The sequence below is a fragment of the Symphalangus syndactylus genome, chromosome 17 (assembly GCF_028878055.3).
Source record: "Symphalangus syndactylus isolate Jambi chromosome 17, NHGRI_mSymSyn1-v2.1_pri, whole genome shotgun sequence".
In the NCBI taxonomy this organism is placed as follows: domain Eukaryota; kingdom Metazoa; phylum Chordata; class Mammalia; order Primates; family Hylobatidae; genus Symphalangus; species Symphalangus syndactylus.
Genome location: NC_072439.2, coordinates 35482909 through 35504567, shown reverse-complemented (window position 1 = coordinate 35504567; position 21659 = coordinate 35482909). Strand labels below are relative to the sequence as shown.

Genomic DNA, 21659 nt, shown 5'->3' with positions numbered 1-21659 from the left:
TAGACAATGTTTCCTAACTCTGCATTTTCTCTGTATTCCTGATTCTTCTGAATTCTACTAGCGGCAATGTAAAAAACTTCATTCAGCTGGCCTTAAGATCTGCCCTTGCCTCACTCTCTCCAAGTATGAAGCATGGATGAGAAGAGTTCTGAGAGCTTGCAGGGAACCAGTAGCACAGTGTAGTGGGATATGTATAGCAAGTCAAGAACTTGGGAGTTCTAGTGTGGGTCTATAACCTTGTGCACCTCATAACCTCTCTGGCCTTTCCACTTAATTATGTATGGACAAGGAACCATTGAATTAGGCCATCTCGAAGAATTCTTTAACTTTAAAAATGTTGCGAATTTGTGCTTTCCTCTCTTTCTTGGTCTCTTTCAATATCGTGGACAGAACTCTACAAGCAGGGAAATCACAGAATAGGAGCATATGAACTAAAAGGCATAGTTGATAGGGAAAAAACTTCATTTTAATATGGAGGTAGTGCTGGTCATAATAATTGGAAATTTGTAGTGATAATTTTTTTTTTTAGACAGAGTCTCGCTCTGTCACCCAGGCTGGAGTGCAGTGGCATGATCTCTGCTCACTGCAAGCTCCACCTCCCGGGTTCACGCCATTCTCCTGCCTCAGCCTCCCGAGTAGCTGGGACTACAGGCGCCCGCCACCATGTCTGGCTAATTTTTTGTATTTTTCATAGAGACGGGGTTTCACCGTGTTAGCCAGGATGGTCTTGATCTCCTGACCTCGTGATCTGCCTGCCTTGGCCTCCCAAAGTGCTGGGATTACACATGTGAGCCACTGCGCCCTGTCTCCTCTTGCAATCTTACAAACATTGCTGTGATGTGTTTTAAAGAGTAAGGAGGCTGGGCCCAGTGGCTCACGCCTGTGATCCCAGCACTATGGGAGGCCAAGGTGGGCCGATCACTTAAAGTCAGGAGTTCGAGAACAGCCTGGCCAACTTGGCAAAACCTCATCTCTACTAAAAGTACAAAAGTTAGCTGGGCGTAGTGGCACACGCCTGTACTCCCACCTACTTGGGAGGCTGAGACAGGAGAATTGCTTGAACCCAGGAGGCGGAGGTTGCAGTGAGCCAAGATTGTGCCACTGAACTCCAGCCTGGGCAACAGAGCCAGATTCCGTCTCAAAAGAAAAAAAAAAGGTAAGGAAGTGGAAGTGGCTCTGTCCTAATTTCTATGTCCTCAGCACAGTGGCCATCAGGCATATCCTAGCAATATGCTTGTACTAATGTAAGAAGGTTGCTCCACCCTCATTCAAGTCACTGAAGGAAGATCCTACATTAAGTTCTTACTCATTTCTTTCTTGGGAAATTCCCAAGTCCTATGTGAGTAGAGACCATTTCTATCTGGAGTCCAGAAGTCTTCATTTTCTAAATAGAACTTAAGTTTGTTCTATGATATGTTGGTCATTATGCTTCATAACAATCCCTGAAAATAAAGACTGTAAAAGAAGTAATTTATAAGGTTATGTGGTCTCGTGTGTGTGTGTGTGTGTGTGTGTGTGTGTGTGTGTGTATGGTGTGTGTATGAGATAGAGAGAGACAGAAACTCATGTGATTTTCACTGTGGACTAGAGGAGTCTTAGAGAAATGTCATACTGACCATGCCACTTACTCTAAGCGGGGATAGACTCACATGTTATTTATTTTGAATCACATTATCTTAAGCAGCTGGACAACTTAGATTTTATTCAAAGCTGAAGAGCTAGAGGAGAGAGGGGAGGGAAAGTAGGTATAGGGTATTTATTAAATACCTACTGTATGTTAGGTATTGTGAAAGACTTTATATATCATATATACTCAACATAAGGTGAGATTTCATCTTCCCAAGCTACTTTCTCAGAAAAGAGGAAGTTATTTTATATTTGAATCCTTACAAAGTCTTATATTATAGGGTACTTTCTCAATTGCTTTTTAAGGAAGACACATGAGTCTGTAAAAGCAAAAAACAAACAACCTCTTCACCCCCAAACAAACAAAAAAATAATCAAGGAGGGTTTGGATTACCTATAGAGGCCATTTGATGGGATTTTTTTTTTTAAGTGGACTTCAGTTTCTGGGAATGTGAAAGGCGTGGGCTGGGTTATTTGAATCAACTTTCCTGCTGAAAATAGCTTTAAAATGCTGGATAAAATAGTTAAGACATCTTAAAAGCATGACAGAGCCAACAAAATAGTAAGGAAATACCAGGTCAAAATCCAGTTGAAAGTGAAAACTCAAAGTGATAAGTGAAACAAAAAGGCTACTTTTAACCAGAAGGTATTTGCTGATAGAAGCAAACTTGTGCTCTGGTTTTGATGGCTGGTCCTTGAACTTCGAACTCATGGCTGGCCCGAAGTTAGGAATCTATAGGAGACTGTCCCCATATAAAACTGAAAAATCAAAGAGTTATACCTTTAGTGTAAGGTGAAATAGAAGTAAACCTAGGCTGGGCATGGTGGGTCGTGTCTGTAATCCCAGCATTTTGGGAGACCAAGGTAGGAGGATTTCTTGAGCCAAGGAGTTCGAGACCAGCCTGGGCAACATAGGAAGATCCAGTCTCTACAAATAACAAAATCAGCTGGGTGTGGTGGCACACACTTATGGTTCCAGGTACTTGGGAGGCTGAGGTACTACAGGTACTACAGTAAGCCATGATTGTGCCACTGCACTCCAGCCTGGGTGACAGAACGAGACCCTGCCTCCAAGAAAAAAAAAAAAGTGAACCTACCCCCTCTGCCACATCTCCAAGGGACTATAAGAAAGTTTCCTTGGTGCTGAGCAGAGCAGAAGGAAAAAGTCCAAGCCAGCCTGATTTGCAGCCCAAATTTATATCACCTAGGTAGTAAAAGAAAACCTCAAACCTTGAATTTAATTTTAAATGATTCCAGATTAGTATTTCCTTTGGGCACCTAGCAAAAGCAAAGGCAAATCCTCCCTCAATGAAGACCTCTTCATCCTAAGCCTCAAAAATCTCCACAAGTAGTTCTTCAAAGGCGGTGAGCAAATAAGCACATAGGGAGAGAAGGCACCATGAGTGAGAATCAGCAAAAACAACAGGCAGCAGAAATAGATGCACAAAGACTCCAGAGATTGAAACTACCCGTCAGGCACATGTTAAAAAACAAGCCTGAAAATAGTTTCAGGGAATGTAAAAAGTGATCTAATGGATTTAAAACAGAACCAAGTAGAATGATTCTAACAGCAAATTGGACCCAGTTGAAGAGATAATTAGTAAATTAGAAGACAGGTCAAAAGAAATCCAGAATGAAGCACAATGTGTTGAAAGTATGAAAATGTCAAAGAGAGTTGAGATATATGGAAAATAGAGGGAGAAGACCCATATCAACCAATAATTAAGGCTCCAAAATTAAACAAGAGAAAGAATAGAACAGAGGCAATGTTTGAAGAAATAATGACAGGATTTTCTTAAACTGATTAAAGTCACTAAGAAGCCCAGTGAATTCCAAGCAAGATAAATAAATAAATAAAAAATCCAAACCTAACATATGAAACTACAGAACATGAAATATGAAGAGAAAAATAAGGAGATAAGAAAAAAGATAAAAATAAGAAAAATAAGGAGATAAGGAACTTCTGCTTCTGGTCACAAAGAAGTAACTGACATGAAACTTGTCCTTCCATCCTAAACAAGTGCTATATATATGCAAATATATATGTGGTGTGTATATATATATATTTACTGAATGGGTTTAATAACAGATTTGACACTACAGAAGAAAAGATAAATGGGCTTGAAGACATAGAAACCATACAAACGGAGGAATAGAAAAAATACTGAAAAACAAAAAGAAGGCATTAATGACTACAGGGACAATATCAAGTAGTTTAACATTTATGTAACAGGATTAAGAAAATTTTGATGGAATAATGGATAGCTTCCCCTCAATTTAATAAAAACTATAAACCTATAAATTTAAGAAGCTCAGTGACCCTAAGCTGGCTAAACATAAAGACAACTACACCAAGGCACATCATAATCAAATTGCTGAAAAATTTTAAAGTAGCTAGGGAAGATATATTAAATATAAGGGAACAAATATAAGAATTATTAGACATGGTTTGTCAGAATCAATGTGAGCCAGGAGACATTGGAAGAACATTTTTAAAGTACTGAATGAAAAATATGTGCCAACCTGAAATTCTATGTCCAATTAAAATGTTTTTCAAAGTAAAGGTTAATAAAGACTTGTTTCCACACAAACAGAATCCGAATGAATACTGAATGCTAAAAGAATATTTTTAGGTTGAATGAAAATGATATTGAATAGAAACTTGGACTTATAAGAGTTTCAGAAATGGTAAGTATATGGGTAAATATTAAGACTTTTTCTTGTTTTTAAATTTTCTTTAAAAGTTAATAGGCTATTTAGGAGGTGGGCAGATCACTTTGTGCCCAGGAGTTCGAGACCAGCCTGGGCAACATGGCAAAACCCTGTTTCTGCAAAAAATACAAAAATTAGCCAGACATGGTGGCACATGCCTATAGTCCCAGCTACTCAGGAGGCTGAGGTGGGAGAATTGCTTGAACCTGGGAGGTGAAGGTTGCAATGAGCTGAGATTATGCCACTGCAGTCCAGCCTAGGTGACAGAGCGAGACCCTGTCTCAATAAATAAATAAATAAATAAATAAATTTTAAATGAAAAAAAGTTTTAAAAAAGGATAGGTTATTTAAAACAAAAGAGAAAACAATGTATTTTGGGGTTTATAGCATACATAGCAGTAAAATGTATGACGATAATAGCACAAAGGAAATGGAAGCAAACTATTGTCCCTACTGTGTATGTGAAAGGGTATATTATTTGAATATAGCCATTGATAGTTAAAGTTGCGTAATATAAATCCCATAAAATAATCAATAAAATAACCAAATGAAAAAGTATAGCTATCCTAAAACTTATTCAGTCCAAGAGAGGAATCCTAAGACTTACTCAACTAATCCAAAAGAGGAAAGAGGAAACAAGGGATGACCCGATTTAATGTCAACTATATTTATAATTACATTAAATATAAATGGTTTAAACCTTCCAATTAAAAGCTAGAAATTGTCAAATAGAATAAATAAGCATGATTAAACAATATGCTGTCTACAGGAAATGCATTTTAAATATAGAGACAGATAGATTAAAAGTAAAGGGTGGGAAAACAGGTAGCATGCAAACATAAATAATAAGAAAGCCAAAGGTGCTATATTAATCCTGGGCAAAGGAGACTTCAGTACATGGAATAGTAAGACAGATAAAGAGGGACATTTCATAATGATAAAAGGTTCAGATGATCAAAAGGAAATAACAATAATAATAGTAAATAGTTGACAAATTACAGAACATCAAAATACATAGAGCAGAAGTGCCAAAACTATAAACAGAAATAGACAAACCCACAATTAGAATAGATTTTAAACTCTGTTCTCTCAGGAATTGATAGAACAAGTTGTCATAATATCACTAAAGATTTAGAAGGCTCGAACAACATAACTAACCAACCTGACCGAGTTGTCCTTCATAGAACATTACCTGCGGTGATTGCAGAATACATGTTATTTTCAAGTATATATGGAACAGTCACCAAGGTAAACCATTTTGCTGGACCATAAAACAAGCATTACTAAATTTAAAAGAATGACATCATATAGAATATACTCTGATCACATCCGAATTAGATTAAAAACCTAACCAAAAGTATATCTGAAAAATTCCCATATTTTAGAAAATTAAACGTAATATTCCTAAATAGTCCATGAAACAGAAATCACAAGGTAAAATAGAAAATACTTTGACTCTTAAAAAATGAAGCACAACATTTTAAAATTCATGAATGTAGCTAAAGAAGTATCTAAAAGGAAACCTATATCTGTAAATGTTTTTATTAGAAAAGAAGAAAGATCTCAAATCAATTATCTAAGATTCCATTTTAAAGACTTATAAAAGGAAGCACAAAATGAAACAAAAGTAGAAAAATGAAATAATAAAAATTAAAGTGGAAATTATTGAAATAAAGAACAGAAAAATAATAAAGTCAATGATATCAAAAGCAGTATCATTGAATAAATTAATAAAATTGATAAACCTCTAGCTAGAAAGATTATAAAAAACAAAGAAGATACAGCTTACAAATATCAGGAATGAAAAAAGGAGATACCATAGATCAACAGGCTTTATTTTATTTTATTTTATTTTTATTGATTGATTTAGTTTTTGAGACAGAGTCTTGCTCTGTCGCCCAGGCTGGAGTGCAGTGGTGCGATCTCTGCTCACTGCAACTTCTGCTTCCCAGGTTCAAGCAATTCTTATGCCTCAGCCTCCCAAACAACTGGGGTTGCAGGTGTACACCACCATGCCCAGTTAAGTTTTTGTATTTTTAGTAGTGATGGGGTTTCACTATGTTGGCCAGGCTGGTCTTGAACTCCTGGCCTCAAGTGATCCCCCCTCATTGGCCTCCCAAAGTGCTGGGATTACAAGCGTGAGCCACCGTGCTTGGCCGATTCAACAGACTTTAAAGGCTAATAAGGAAATATTATGAACAGCCTTATGTTAATAAATTTGACAACTTAGATGAAATGGATAAATTTCTGAAAAACACAAGTTGCCAAAACTGACACATAAGTTGAAAAATGTGAACAACTCTAGCTCTATTGAAAAAACTGAATTTATAATTTTAAAACCTTCCCTTGAAGAAAAACACCAAACCAAGATGGCTTCACTGGTGAATTCTATCAGACACTGAATGAAGAAATAATACCAATCCTTCAAATTTCAGAAAATATGAGATGAGGAAACACTTTATAACTCATTTTATGGTGCCAAAATTACCCTGACATCAAAATCATACAAAAACATCATAAGAAAATAAACATGTAGTTTAATATCTATCATAAACACAGATATACGAATTCTTTATATCTATATATATTTATTATATTTTAAGTTCTAGGGTACATGTGCACAACGTGCAGGTTTGTTACATATGTATACATGTGCTATGTTGGTGTGCTGCACCCATTAACTCATCATTTACATTAGGTATATCTCCTAATGCTATCCTTCCCTCCTCTCCCCACCCCACAACAGGCCCCGGTGTGTAATGTTCCCCTTCCTGTGTCCAAGTGTTCTCATTGTTCAATTCCCACCTGTGAGTGAGAACATGTGGTGTTTGGTTTTTTGTCCTTGCAATAGTTTGCTGTGAATGATGGTTTCCAGCTTCATCCATGTCCCTACAAAGGACATGAACTCATCATTTTTTATGGCTGCATAGTAGTATTCCATGGTGTATATGTGCCACATTTTTTTAATCCAGTCCATCAATGTTGGACATTTGGGTTAGTTCCAAGTCTTTGCTATTGTGAGTAGTGCTGCAATAAACATACGTGTGCATGTGTCTTTATAGCAGCATGATTTATATTCCTTTGGGTATATACCCAGTAATGGGATGGCTGGGTCAGATGGTATTTCTAGTTCTAGATCCCTGAGGAATCGCCACACTGTCTTCCACAATGGTTGAACTTGTTTACAGTCCCACCAACAGTGTAAAATATTCCTGTTTCTCCACATCCTCTCCAGCACCTGTTGTTTCCTGACTTTTTAATGATCGCCATTCTAACTGGTGGGAGATGAGATCTCATTGTGGTTCTGATTTGCATTTCTCTGATGGCCAGTGATGATGAGCATTTTTTCATGTGTGTGTTGGCTGCATAAATGTCTTCTTTTGAGAAGTGTCTGTTCATATCCTTCACCCACTTTTTGATGGGGTTGTTTTTGTCTTGTAAATTTGTTTGGGTTCTTTGTAGATTCTGGATATTACCCTTTGTCAGATGAGTAGATGTCAAATGAGTAGGCAACCCATTCTGTAGGTTGCCTGTTCACTCTGATGGTAATTTCTTTTGCTGTGCAGAAGCTCTTTAGTTTAATTAGATCCCATTTGTCAATTTTGGCTTTTGTTGCCATTGCTTTTGGTGTTTTAGACATGAAGTCCTTGCCCGTGCCTATGTCCTGAATGGTATTGCCTAGGTTTTCTTCTAGGGTTTTTATGGTTTTAGGTCTAACATTTAAGTCTTTAATCCATCTTGAATTAATTTTTGTATAAGGTGTAAGGAAGGGATCCAGTTTCAGCTTTCTACATATGGCAAGCCAGTTTTCTGAGCACCATTTGTTAAATAGGGAATCCTTTCCCCATTGCTTGTTTTTGTCAGGTTTGTCAAAGATCAGATAGTTGTAGATATGTGGTATTATTTCTGAGGGCTCTGTTCTGTTCCATTGGTCTATATCTCTGTTTTGGTGCCAGTACCATGCTGTTTTGGTTACTGTAGCCTTGTAGTATAGTTTGAAGTCAGGTAGTGTGATGCCTCCAGCTTTGTTCTTTTGGCTTAGGATTGACCTGGCAATGCGGGCTGTTTTTTGGTTCCATATGAACTTTAAAGTAGTTTTTTCCAATTCTGTGAAGAAAGTCATTGGTAGCTTGATGGGGATGGCATAGAATCTATAAATTACCTTGGGCAGTATGGCCATTTTCGTGATATTGATTCTTCCTATCCATGAGCATGGAAGGTTCTTCCACTTGTTTGTGTCCTCTTTTATTTTGTTGAGCAGTGGTTTGTAGTTCTCCTTGAAGAGGTCCTTCACATCCCTTGTAAGTTGGATTCTTAGGTATTTTATTCTCTTTGAAGCAATTGTGAATGGGAGTTCACTCATGATTTGACTCTCTGTTTGTCTGTTATTGGTGTATAAGAATGCTTGTGATTTTTGCACTTTGGTTTTGTATCCTGAGACTTTGCTGAAGTTGCTTATCAGCTTAAGGAGATTTTGGGCTGAGACGATGGGGTTTTCTAGATATACAGTCATGTCATCTGCAAACAGGGACAATTTGACTTCCTCTTTTCCTAATTGAATACCCTTTATTTCTTTCTCCTGCCTGATTGCCCTGGCCAGAACTTCCAAAAGAATTCTTAATAAAATATTAACAAATTGAATCCAGCAAAGTCAGTTTAACTTTTGACTATCAATCAATATATTTCACCATATAAACAAGAAAATGGAGACACCATGTGATCACCTCAGCAAATTCAGAATAAGTACTTGACAAAATTCAACACTAATAATTCTCCAGACTAGAAATAGAAAAAAACTTTTCTCAGTCTGATAAGGAGCATCTACAGAAAATCTACAGTTAATATCATATTTAATGGTGAACAATTTCCCCCTAAGATCAAAAACAAGGCAAATATGCTCATTCCTACGAGTTCTGTTCAGTGTTGTGCTGGAGATCCTAGCCTGTAAACTAAGGCAAGAAAAAGAAATAAAAATCATACACACTGAAAAGAAAAAAGTAAAACTGTTTTTATTTGCAGGTAACATGATTGCATATATATATAAGATCCAAAGGAATCTAGACAAAATCTATTAGAACTAATAAAATTAGATATGTTGCAGGATATAAGGTCAACGTGTGAAAAAAATCAATTGTATTCTCATATTAGCTATGAACAATTAGAAAATAAAAAGTTTAAAACTATTATCTGCAATAACATCTAAAAATTCATGAAATATTTAAGGATTAATTTGACAAAGTATGTGCAGGACCTGAACACTGAAAACAACAAAACACTGCTGAAGAAATTAAAGAAGATATAAATAAAGAGAGATATACCGTGTTTGTAAATTGGAAGATTTAGTATTGTTAAAGTGTTAATTCTCCCTAATTTGGTTATTAAAGAAACTAAATTTACAAAGATTCAGTGCAATTTCAATAAAAATCCCAGCAGACATTTTTTGTAGATATCTACAAACTGGTTCTAAAATTCATATGGAAATGTAAATGACCTAGAATAGCCAAAACAATTTTGAAAAAGAATGGTTGGAGGACTTACCTGAATTCAAGATTGACTATAAAGCTGTGGTAATCAAAACACTGTGATATTGACATAAAGATAGATAATGGGATAGAATAGAGAGCCCAAATATAGAGCCATACATTTAGTCAAAATTGTTTTCCAATTTTTTATTGTGTAAAATACATATAACATAGAATTTACCATCATAACTATTTAAATGTACAATTCATTGGTTTTAGATAAATTCATAATGTTTGTTTTACAACCATCTCCATCATCCATCTCCGTAACTGCTTTCATCTTGTAAAACTGAAACTCTATACCCATTAAACAATAACTTCCCATTTTTCTTCTCCTCCAGCCCCTAGAAACTACCATTATACTCTCTGTTTCTATTATTTTGTTGGCCAGTTTTGGATAAATATGCCAAGGTATTTCAATGCAGGAAAGGATACTATTGTAACAAATTATGCTAGAACAACTGGATATCCATCACAACAACAACTTTGACCCTTACCCCACATCATAGACAGAAATTAGTTTGAGATGGAGCAAAGACTTTTCTAGAATAAAACATAGAAGGAATCTTCACAATATTGGGATAGGTAAAAATTTCTGAGATAGGACACTAAAAGCAGGATCCATGAAATTTTTAAAGTGTGAATTTCATTTTGAAATTAAGAACTTCCGCTCTTTGAAAGAGACTTTTAAGCAAAGGAAAAGACAACACAAAACCATGAGAAAAGATCTACATATATATATGTAGATATATAAATGTGTATATATATGTGTGTGTGTATACACACACACACACACACATACACACATATATATACCATTCTCCTGTTCAGCCTCCCGAGTAGCTGGAATTACAGCCACCTGCCACACCCAGCTATATATACTTATGTCTCTGACAAGGGACACGCGTAGTCCTTTGCACAGACAAAGAACTCTTCTTACAAGTCAACAATAACAAGGCAAACTAATTTAAAGATGGACAGAGGCTGTGAACAGGCTTCACAAAAAAGATATACAAATGCTCAATAAATGCATAAAAAGTTACTCACTACCTTTAGTCATCAGGGAAATGCAAATTAAAATCACTCTAAGATACCACTACACACCACTAGAATGGCTCAAAATAAAAAGACTGACAATAACACATGTTGATGAAAATATGGAGCAATTGAAACTCTCATACACTTCTGATGGGAATGGAAAATGGTACAATCACTTTGGAAAATAGTTTAGCAGTTTCTTGTTAAGTTAAACATATACTTATTGTAAAAATCCAGCAATTGGCTTCCTAGGTTTTTACCCAAGATAAATGAACACATATGTTCCCACAAAGACTTGTACACAGGATGTTCATAGCAACTTTATTCATAGTAGTTAAAAACTAGAGACAACCCATATATCCATCAGCTGGTGAATGATTATACAAAGGGTGGTAGGTACATATAAAGGAATACTTTTGAGCAATAAAAATAATAAAAGTTACCAATACATGCAACTTTAGAATACTGGCGAGCATTTATTCATATTTGAGTTTCCTCACATCCTTTATATATTAGTCTATTAGGGTTGTTATCTTTTCTTATTTATTAACATGAGAATAAATAGAAATAATAGAATAGAGTAGGATAATAGAAGTAATAGGATAATAGAAAACGAGTATTTTCTATTCAGAGAATGGTTCATGACCAGCAATATTGGCAGTACCTGGAGCTTATAAGACATGCATAATCTTGGATCCTGTCCTGGACCTACTGATTCAAGATCCACTTTTAAACAAGATCCCCAGGTTTTTCTTTTTTCTTTTTTTTTCTTTTGAGACGGAGTCTCGCTCTTTCACCCAGGCTGGAGTGCGGTGGCGCGACCTCGGCTCACTGTAAGCTCCGCCTCCCGGGTTCACGCCATTCTCCTGCCTTAGCCTCCTGAGTAGCTGGGACCACAGGCGCCCGCCACTGCGCCCGGCTAATTTTTTGTATTTTTAGTAGAGACGGGGTTTCACCTTGTTAGCCAGGATGGTGTCGATCTCCTGACCTCGTGATCCGCCCGTCTCGGCCTCCCAAAGTGCTGGGATTACAGGCGTGAGCCACTGCGCCTGGCCAAGATCCCCAGGTTTTTCATATGCAGACTAAAGTTTGCAAAGTACTGGTCTAGGTAAAGTCTTTTATGAAATTTAAATATTACAACTTTTTTTTCCAATCTACCATCTTTCTGTTAATTTTACTTATGCGTTCTTCATGTTCTTTACTGGAAAAAAATTCTTATTTGATGAAATAATATTTACCAAAACTTTTTTATTTTTTCACCTTTTCCGCTTCTTATTTGATAGATGGAGTTTTTAGAAGTCCCTATGGTTTTTCCCTTGACTTAATAGCCATATTCTTGTTATTTACTCCTTTACTATTTCTTAAGTATGGCATTATCTCAGATCCTAACAGGACAAGTTCTTTAGCATTCTGTTGGATCTCTTGTTTTCCATAACTCATTCCTCTATCATGTTGATATTGTCTGGATTTTAGTTTATAGTTTCACAGGTATACCTTTTTTATTTTAATTCTAGCTTTTTAAAAAACAATAAACTTTATCAAAATACTTAATCACCCCTCCTTTCCATGTCTCCTTACAGGGTTACTTTTATCGGCGTGATCTTGGTTCACTGCAACCTCTGCCTCCCCGGACTCAAGCGATTCTCCTGCCTCAGCCTCCTGAATAGCTGGGACTATAGGCACCCGCCATGCCCTGCTAATTTTTGTATTTTTAGTAGAGGCAGGGTTTCACCATGTTGGCCAGGCTGGTCTTGAACTACTGACCTTATGTGATCCACCCACCTCGGCCTCCCAAAGTTCTGGGATTACAGGCGTGAGCCTTTTTCCTCTCAAGGCGTGGCCTTTTTCCTCTAACTCTTTAAAGATTCTACTCCATTGTTTCTTTCATCCTATGTTCTATTGACATCTAATGTCAGCTTGATACTTATTCCTTAATTAGTAATCTACTCTTTCTCTTTTAAAATTCTCTATTTGTCTTTGATATTCTTAAAATTCAGTATAATGTATTTAATTGTGCATTTTTGCTATCTGTTTTATTTGGCCCTGTATGAGCCCTTCCAATCTAAGGCCTTTCGTCTTTAATTTTGGAGAGTGTTTCTTTTTTGTTTCTTTAAATATTTTCTCGTCCACTTTTCTCTCCTGGGGCTTCTATTGGTAGATTGTTGGACCTGCTATTTCTAACCTTTATAGCCTTTAGATTTTCTTTAAATTAAAGAAAAAAAAACTCTATTCTTTCCTGCTACCTACTGTGGAAGCCTGTTCTTTATAACTACTCATCTTTGAATGAGATAAGTTTTCCCTGTATCACTATTCATAGGAAGACTGAGTGGTTGAGAGCTCAGAGTTCCGGGCTAAGAGAAATTTTTCTTATATCCCAAGTTTATTTATGAATTTGTTCCTTTATATTTCCCCAGCCAATGGATATAGGTTACTGCAGGACTAGTCGAGAGGCAAGGTTTATCTTCTCCCTCCATCACACTGCTTTCTGAAAATAACGCTTGTTTGTGTAATTCCTTCAGCCCCACTTCTTTTGTTTCTCTGAAGCAAAGTCGGTCTAGGAAAGCTCTTGCTGCCAGCCTATACACCCTGCTGTGAGAGATTTTGGTTTTGTATCGAAGGTATGCTCCTAGAAGCAGCGTACATACTGATTCTTTACATCTGCAGCTGGGTGCATCCTCTCTTCTCCCCAGTCCTGTTCATGGCTACTTCTTTTGATGCCTATCTATCTCTTGGTCCATCTTTCTTGTAGCTTCATTGAAGATTTCTCATTCTCCTTGTCATTTTTTTAATTTTTGGCGACTTACAAGAGGAGAAAAGGAATATGTCATTTTTATACTGCCATCTTCACATTGCCATCTTCGAACAGGAAGTCTAAGCCATCTTAGAAATTCTTGTATTTTCAGCTTGTAGCAATTATTTCACGGTAATGAGTTCTATTAGTCTGCTAACTGAATGTAAAACAGTTTATTCATTTGTTTCAAAATGTGCCTCTCTTGTTCCATTATTTCAGGATTGGCAAATACTATATTTACCCACAGGATAGCCATCTTGAATTTAAATATTTTCACTATATCCTACCCTCCAAATTTTATCTTTTTACGTAAAGATCACTATTGTCATAAGCCAGCCACTCATCCTCTTCCATGGGCCATCTCTAACTTTATTATGTGTCTTAAAGAGAAGAATCTAAAACTGAGTTCATTATCCTATGTGTGGCCACACCATTGTTTTGTACAAAGTCACCCCTGAATATTGGTTTGTGAGCATTCTAGTATTCCTTGCTGCCAATGCCAAAGAGCAGAGCTCTGCCCTCCAATGACAGATGACAGTGATATTTAAAAAATAAATCAATGAAAGTCATTCCTTGCCTTCTGGAATCTCCCATTCTAAAGTCTAGTTTAGGAAAGTTCTCTCTCTCTCTGATACACACACACACACACACACACACACACACACACACACACACACGCACACTACCACCACCATCACCAACAACGATAAAAGACTTAAGAACACTTAATAATGTGTAAAAAGTGGCAAAGTAGCAAAACGAAACTATATTTGTAACTGCTGTGGAGTCACAGAGCAGTAGCATTGTCACTGTTGGGTTAAGGGAAGTCTCCCTGCAAATAGGAAGTTTTACGTGGAGTTTAAACAAACGATAGTTTAAGTCATTGCTGGGCAATTTATTAGCTATATAATCTTGAGCAAAATGACTGGTCTTTCCAAAAACCAGTTAACTCTGTCATAAAATAGTATCTGCCTCAAAGAGATTTTTTAAGTTAACTGAGATGACAAATGCAAAACCCTTAGCACAATGCATGGCACATAATAAGTATTCAGGAAATCTCAGCTATTATTATTTTTATGAGGAGAGAAATTGACTTACTGCAGAGGAGGTGAACATTTTTGGCATGAAGGCCTGAGGTTTTGCGTGAGGATGTCATGTATGAAAGAGAGGAAGTAGAGTACTTGAACCAGAGAAGAGATTCCATTTAGAAAGCCATTAGATGGAGGTGTGGTGGTGGGTGGGAGTGGTGAGGAGAGGGAGCTGTACAAATGATGAATTAAGGCCAAGTGGAAGAGCTTTAATTTGATATGATGAACAACAATAGCTACTGCATAACAATGGGATCCCATGAAAGCAGGTTTCACGGATTCTCTGGGACTGCATTCCTCAATAAAGTATTATCACATAAATTTTTACTTCTGGCTTTAATTCTTAGGGAAACTGGGCCAAGAAAGAAGAATAAACTCTTAAGAAATACTACGATGGAGGAATGAGGACTTGGTAGTGGTGTAACTGTGTATGACAAAGATTAGGGGGAAGTTTAAAGATTAACTCCAAGTTTGTGGGCCTGGGGACCTGGGGATGGAGGTGGAGTGAAGGTAATTTTCATAGTGGTGAGGAAAGGGAGAAGTTAAGAATCAGCCCGAGTGCTCCTTACGGTATGAGAGGGGCTTGTCTATATCCCAAATATATGGTTTAAAAGTCTCTGGTTCTCCTGGGTCACAGTCCTCGCCCTGTATCCCCTTATTGCTCTTTGATAGATCTACATTTAATATGAGGTTGGGACAATCTGAGTTTGACCCTTAACTATTTTATGGCATAAGGTTTAATAAAGAGGAATCCAGTCAGGATGACAGACTTATGAAATCATTTTCCCAGTCTTTATTTTAATATATGGTTTAACAACAGAAAAACCTAAACATAACACTACCACTTTTTTTTAGGGGGAAAAAAAAAAGAAGACTAAAGTAGCAAAGGTATTTGTCTAAATTGGCTGTAATGGGACCAAAGAACCCTTCTAAAGCAGATACAAAAACAAAAGCAAGGACTGGAGTGTGAAGGAGAAGGTTTCTCTGGGAAAACATTTGAAAACCTTTATTTCCAAACCTACCAATCAATAGATATTATCCCCCATTGTGAATGAACCCCATATGAGGCTCTCTGCAGGTGGATACTAAAGAAACCCTAGGCGTCAGACATACTCTCAGAGAACATGAAATGTGGTAGGAGGTATAGGCCTCATGAGAATAAACTAAATCAGGATATTTACACAGATCCATCAAGTCCAGTACAGACTGAAGTATGCAGCTGCTATCCACCCAAAGTAGCTCAAATCTAACGTACTCAAAATAGAACTCACCTGCTCTTTCTTTTATAGTTCCTATTTCAGTTGGAGGCATCCAGTTGCTTGTGCCAGAAACCTGGTTACCATTCTTGACTCCTTCTTCTCCCTTCCCCTCCCTCTCTATCATTATTTAAATGACCAAATACTATCGGCCTTAACCCAAATGTTTTTTAAATCTGCCCCTAGGGGAGGCAGCCTGTGTAAACAGCAGTGTAGGCTAACATTATTCCAGCTTAGATATCTATGGGGAGGAATCTCTTTAGACTCAAATTTCTTTTCTAAGTGAGTGAAATACAATGACTTTCAAACCTAACAAAATCAGGAACTTGTCTGCACCCTTCCATCTATGGGAAATCGACATGGACTCCTAAAGATTGTTGTACATGTCAAACCTAATGGCAGATGGAAAAGGTGGGGCCTCTTGGGGGGTAGGGGCAAGGGGAGGGAGAACATTAGGACAAATATGTAATGCATGCAGGGCTTAAAACCTAGATGATGGGTTGATAGGTGCAGCAAACCACCATGTCACATGTATACCTATGTAACAAGCCTGCATCTTCTGCACATGCATCCCAGAACTTAAAATAAAATAAAAGGTGGTTGAGGACCCAAAGGATCCTACATAATGTCAACACAAACACATTTTATTGGACATTCTTAAGTCTTCCTATGACTTGGTACTGCATATACTAGTTTTGGGAAAGTCAGCTGCCAGAACTTTGGGAAGCAGAAAATTGGATACATGAGCTTGATTATTCAAATAAATGATTTGATACCTAAATTATCTGGATAATTGCCTCCTTATGGTCTAGGGCAACCTGACCCCCCATACTCCTAGAGCCACAGGAAATCTGAGAGTCATAATTGCCTGTGGGAAACTAAATAGAGAGTCTGAGGGGGTGTCTGCAGAGTAGGAAATGAAAACCGACTGTTCAAAGTGGCAAATGAGTAACGTGTTCATTGTGACAGGTAGAAAATCAGCCCAGGCTGGGAGGAAGTCAGGGGAGTAAATTTTGGTTGGTGTCTGACTATTTCCTCATCCTGTCTATTTTTTAAACTTTGGTCGATTCATTCCCAAGTAACCCTCACCCAGTGTTAGTTTCTTGTTTATTCTATGTTCACATAGCACCAGGGGACTGTCTGTACCACATATTTGCACTTATTTATATGCTGCTTTGTAAATGTTTTTAAGCCCTTTTTCTATATGTGTGCCATGTTTTCTGAAGTTGATTTATGTTCTTTGATGTAGTCTCTTCAATAGTCATTTCCCACTTTCCTCTCTTTTGCATTTTACAGTTCTGTTCATTTGATGTTGTCTCATAAAGACCTCCATGTAACTTCTTAATACCTTTATCTACACTTTGCCCTCCTTCTGCTGTTGAGTGAAAGTATGAAAGCGATGCTGCATGTGCAGTCAAGATATAGTACACCTGCTATTAGATTTCTGCTTTACAATGATCTGCTTTAAGACAACAACTCGAGCAACTCTGCATCTAAAAGCCTGGATTCCTTGTGCATACTTTGTGTCACTGTCCATGATGCACAACAAGCTGAGCCCCTTCCTGTTCCCACATAACAACATGGACTTTGCCCTACTCTGCTTGGAAACCCCTTTCCCCTTCTGCACTTGGGAAGTCAGCAAGAAACTCATGCTTCAAACCCTAGCTCAGAGGGTTGAAAACCTAGCTCCTCTCCCAGGCAAATATTCACTCATCTCATCTGCTCCCAGAATACTTTTTACAAACATTTTCTGAGGCCCATGCCCATTTTATAATTTTGTTTTGTTTTCACATTGGTCTTCACCAAAATGCATACTTCAAGACCACAGCTTATTCATTTTTATAACCACATTACCAAATACTGCAGCTGTCACACAATGGATACTCATAAAATATTGGAGAATAAATATTCAGGGGATAAGTTCTTGTGTGGAATGTTGATAGTTCTCTGTTCTATATTCCCATCCCTCCAAGGAGCCTGCCAGGATGAATTCTTCCAGCTTCATTCTTCATATGCCTTCTCTGCCTCAAGAACCAGTGTCCTGCTGGTCCCAGTCCATCCCTGCTGTCATCCCAACTCTTCCATTAATTGGCAGGGGCAGAGTGGGGCCCCGAGGTGGTTTAAATAAACCATTTATTCATTTATCAGATATTTATTCCAGTATTTGTCTCAATATTTATTTCATGTCTACCCTGTGCCAGGTGCAGTTTGTTTTACGTGCTGTTGATATGCCGGTTAACAAGATAGTCAAAGTCCCCATCCTCCTGATGCTTATATTTTAATGGTTTAGTTTGGAAAGTGAGCTGATGGACAGATTAAAAATGGAAAACAAAGCTTTTTGCTTACATTGTCTGATCAATTCAATTCAAATCTATATAAATCGTCATTTTTCCACTTGAGTTTGGTAATTGAGTCCTATCTGCGTGTGTCTTTCTGTTGTCATATTTCCCAGAAAAAAAAAAATATACGCCATGGCCACACTTGTCCCTAGCACCTATGCCACGCTATAGGTAGAGACTTACATCTATACATATGTACACCACACTCAACAGCTATACAATGTATACACTCACTGATCAACCATTCACCCAAATATCAAACCTCCCAAGGTATAAGGTATGCCACCTTCCCCTCCACTAATACATACCCATTCTGATGCATTTATTTCCTTCCTTCCTTCCTTCCTTCCTTCCTTCCTTCCTTCCTTCCTTCCTTCCTTCCTTCCTCTCTCCCTCCCTCCCTCTCTCTTCTTTCTTTCTTTCTTTCCCTTTCTGTCTTTCTTTCTTTCTTTCTCTTTCTTTCTTTCTTCTTTCTTCTTTCTCTCTCCCTTTCTTTCTTCTTTCTTCTTCTTTCTTTTCTTTCTTTCTTTCTTTCTTTCTTTCTTTCTTTCTTTCTTTCTTCTCTCTCTCTTTCTCTCCCTTTCTTTCTTTCTTCTTCTTTCTTTTCTTTCTTTCTTCTCTTGCTTTATCTCCCTTTCTTTCTTCTTTCTTTCTTTTTCTTTCTTTCCTTCTTTCTTCCTTTCTTTCTTCTCTCGCTTTATCTCCCTTTCTTTCTTTCTTTCTTTTTCTTTCTTTCCTTCCTTCTTTCTTTCCTTCTTTCTTCCTTTCCTTTTCCTTCCTTCCTTCCTTCCTTCCTTCCTTCCTTCCTTCCTTCCTTCTTTCTTTCGTTCATTTCACTCTGTTGCCCAGACTACAGTGCAGTGGCACAAACATGGCTCACTGCAGCCTCACCTCCTGGGCTCAAGTGATCCTCCCACTTCAGCAGCCTCCTGAGTAGCTGGGACCACAGGTTTGTGTCATCACACCTGGCTAATTTTTTAAATTTTTGTAGAGACAGGATCTGGCCATTTTGCTCAGGCTGGCCTCTAACTCCTGGCCTCAAGCCATCCTCCTGCCTGGGCCTCCCAAAGTACTGGAATTACAAGCGTGAGCCACTGCACCTGGCCTGGATGCATTTTCTAATGCATGTGCATGCAGATGCACATAGAACAAACATGACCACACACACATGCACATGTGCATATAGTGGCAGTTAGTAAAACACTTTCACAGAAGGCCTAATGATAACTTTTATTTCTTTGTGTGTGGTGATTTGCAATTTCTAAATGTTTTCCCATCCATTGAACTCCTTTGATCTTCCTACCAAATTCTCTAAGGCAGTCTATGCCCATTTTCTATTTAAGGAAACTGAGGATGAGCAAAAAAAAAAAAGAGAGAGAGAGAAAGATCTGTATTTACTGAAGAAATGACTACAGCATGCACGCATGCATACACACACACACACACACACACACACACACACACAAAACCTGGGCCTGGTCATGGGGCTATGCATTTTTGCACATATCATCACTGTGGAATATCATTTTACCCATCTTACAGATGAGGTAGCATTTGAACTATATCATGAAACATTGCACGGACCCCTATTTTCTCACAAGTTCAGCAAATTGGCATTTAAGTCATCCCAGATGGATGGCTATTGTAAGGGCTGTCCTAAGGGGTACCAAACAGGAGAGTCTTTTCCATCAGGATTTTTTTTCCTTCTAACTCAGTCCCAGCCTCTGTAGCTTCATTCTATTTCCTTGTGTTTTTTACTTTCTCAGAAAGAATGAAGCACAGCTGTCAGTTGTCCTCTGAATAACTCTTCAGAGATTTTTTTTTTTTTTTTTTTTTTTTTTTTTTTTTTTTTTTTTTTTTTTGAGACGGAGTCTTGCTCTGTCGCCCAGGCTGGAGTGCAGTGGCGCAGTCTCGGCTCACTGCAAGCTCCGCCTCCCAGGTTCACGCCATTCTCCTGACTCAGCCTCTCCGAGTAGCTGGGACTACAGGCGCCCGCCACCACGCCCGGCTAATTTTTTGTATTTTTAGTAGAGACGGGGTTTCACTGTGGTCTTGATTTCCTGACCTCGTGATCCGCCCGCCTCGGCCTCCCAGAGTGCTGGGTTTACAAGCACGAGCCACTGCGCCTGGCCAACTCTTCAGAGATTTGAAGCCTGTTATGCTGTTGAAGACAGGTATCTCCCAGTTCCCATCACTTCATGTTAGAGTGGACTTAATAATTAAGTGTTCCTCAGTAGAGGCTCAAAGCCATAATGTAAAGAGCACCCCCTCTTTTTCATTATGTTGACCCAAAGACATGTTTCACACAGGTCAGATAACCTTGCAAAAATCTACTGGTCTGCCCACCAATGTTGAGTGTGGATTTGTATAAATAGTCATGGAGGACAGAAGGCTTGGGACCCAGTTTTCAGTATCTTTTATAGCATGCCTCCCTGCCTTTCACATCCTAGCCTTCTCCCCCAGACTTTCCTTGCTTCTCTCCACAGATCTAAGTTTACCCCTTTTCCCCACTCTTTCCTGCCACTCCTTGTAAAGTACACACACAGAGGCACACACATGGAATCTTGTCCATGGCCCATGACTTTGGTCCTTTACTCCCTGACTTGGTTTTTCTCTATTTAGTTTCCTGACATCTTTCTAGCACTTACCTCTGGAGCTCAGCAAACTGCCTCCTGGTTCTGTCCTTGTCTCTGTTTGCTGTGGTCTCTGCTTCACGAGTGCTTTCCAATCTCCCCCATGGTACTGAACTCTCCCAGTGGGAAGGGACTATATCTCCTCCTTCTTTTGAATTTTCTGCCTGTTCCCTGAACACACGGTGGCCATCTCAGAAGTGACTGACCTACACAAGATGTGATGATCCTCCAAGTCAGTGGATTTTTTTTACAAGTTTTATTTTGTTTTTAATTGTCACATAATAGTTGCACATATTCATGGGGTACGGTGTGATGTTTCCATACATGTATACATCATGTAATAACCAAATCAGGGTAATTAGCAGATCTTTCACCTCAAACATTTATCAAGTCTTTGTGGTGAAAACATCTAAAACCCTCTCTTCTACCTATTTTGGAGTTATTTCTTAAATTCTTATTTAAGGCCTTGCTCTAATTTTGGATATGAATTCAGCTTCAGTCAAGAACAATTTTTCGTGCGTATGGCATTAGCTCAGGATGACAGAGAAAGTGTAAGAGAAGAAAAAATATGATTCTGTGGATGAACACAATTTCTTGGGCATTAACTGAGACTGTTAACACGTTTATTATGTTTAAACTATCCAGTGATTAATT

At 38.0% G+C, this 21659-nt stretch overlaps 1 long non-coding RNA gene across 2 annotated transcripts in view; it reads left to right on the top strand.

Moving 5' to 3' along the window:
* LOC134733045 (uncharacterized) overlaps positions 1 to 15098 on the top strand; it is a 132780-nt gene extending 117682 nt beyond the window's left edge. For both annotated transcript variants that reach the window (XR_010116632.1, XR_010116633.1), the window contains exon 5: positions 12479 to 15098. This is a non-coding gene — a long non-coding RNA (uncharacterized lncRNA). The remainder of the gene's footprint in view (positions 1 to 12478) is intronic.
* The last annotated feature ends 6561 nt before the right edge of the window (positions 15099 to 21659 follow it).